Source organism: Neocloeon triangulifer, unplaced genomic scaffold (assembly GCF_031216515.1).
Source record: "Neocloeon triangulifer isolate White Clay Creek 2 clone unplaced genomic scaffold, ASM3121651v1 ptg000017l, whole genome shotgun sequence".
In the NCBI taxonomy this organism is placed as follows: Eukaryota; Metazoa; Arthropoda; class Insecta; order Ephemeroptera; family Baetidae; genus Neocloeon; species Neocloeon triangulifer.
This window is the reverse complement of record NW_026775559.1, coordinates 8,548,248-8,549,630: the sequence shown is the minus strand read 5'-3', so window position 1 is coordinate 8,549,630 and position 1,383 is coordinate 8,548,248.

Below are 1,383 nucleotides of genomic sequence, written 5' to 3'. Positions count from 1 at the left end.
CAACAGCGCCGTCGACCAACTATGTCTCCCACTAGAGGCCACTTTTTTCGGCATCGCGTGCATCTGGAATTGGTAGACAAAAGCAATTCTACTTTTAGGCAAACATTTCTCATTGTAAGAAACATAATCACTTTTATACATGCCTTTAATTTCTCCCGCAGTGTTATTTAGAAAATTTATTTCACTATAATGTACAAAACTTGTATGCAAATTTTATTGATAAAAATTTTTCAAATAGATAATGTGAAGCTTATTAAAAAAAATGATAAAATGAAGTTTAATAATATGCAAAATAAAAAATTAGATCAGCTAATTTCTGATTATGTATCAAATATTCAACAAAGGTGATAAATTTTTTTAGGAAATTTAAATCTAGTTTTTTTTTAAGCAAAATTTCTTTCTCTTTCAAACTAGAATTTTTTATGAAAATTTGTGATATTTAGTTTTTATTGGTACATAGTTAGTTCCAAAATGATAATAAAAGTAGATTTAAATAATAATTGACAATTATAAAATTAATAATTTTTATTTTTATTAAACGGATAATACTTTCCGAAAAAAATCCATTATTATTTGAAAGTAAAAGATTGACGGTCTTCACGAGTAAGCCTAATTAAATATTTTAAGATCTTTTAAATTTTGAGCAATTTGGTAGGAATAATTCGCGCCAATTCGCGGTTGCTGAATAAACCATCAAAGCGCTTCTTCTTGTTTCTCTGTCCGTACACTCGGGTCACGAGAAAATTATTCCCAGAGCAGAGGCAGCTCAAAATTTGCGTGCACACGTCTCGGGGATTAATTTTCTAGCAGCACAAACGTATACGTATATGTTTTGGATTGTACATGCCGGTGCTCATTGGAACTGCTGGCTGCTGAGAATTCCGAGAGACAAGTATTAAGTTTTAATTCCTCATTTGTGCTCGCGCGCGCGAATCGATTTGCGGCTGCAGTGCGTCGAGATAAACATTATTCGTGATCAGCCGAGTGCATTAACCGGATCAAGACGACGAACACACCTGGAATAATTAATCAGCCTTCGTCGTCCTCCTCAGCCTCTTTGGCCGCCCGAATTTGTGGCCGCGCTACTAATTCCTCGCCGCTCCGCTCTGAACACCCCACTGCCCTCGAATACTTATATATGCATGCATAAAGCTCGTGCAAAAATATCCAAATTGTAATTCAGCGCCGGCGACACGGGTGGAATGTTTTGCCAGCGCCGCCTGCTTGAGTGAGAAAGGTGACAGGTCCATAAACAAAACCGGGCAGGTGGATACTCTGTGTTTTGCGGATTTAGGAATGAGGAAATTTGCAATAAAAATACATTTAAAATTTTGACTGAAAACTCTTTAACAGACTAGAAAATTCTAGAGATGGTTTTTAGAG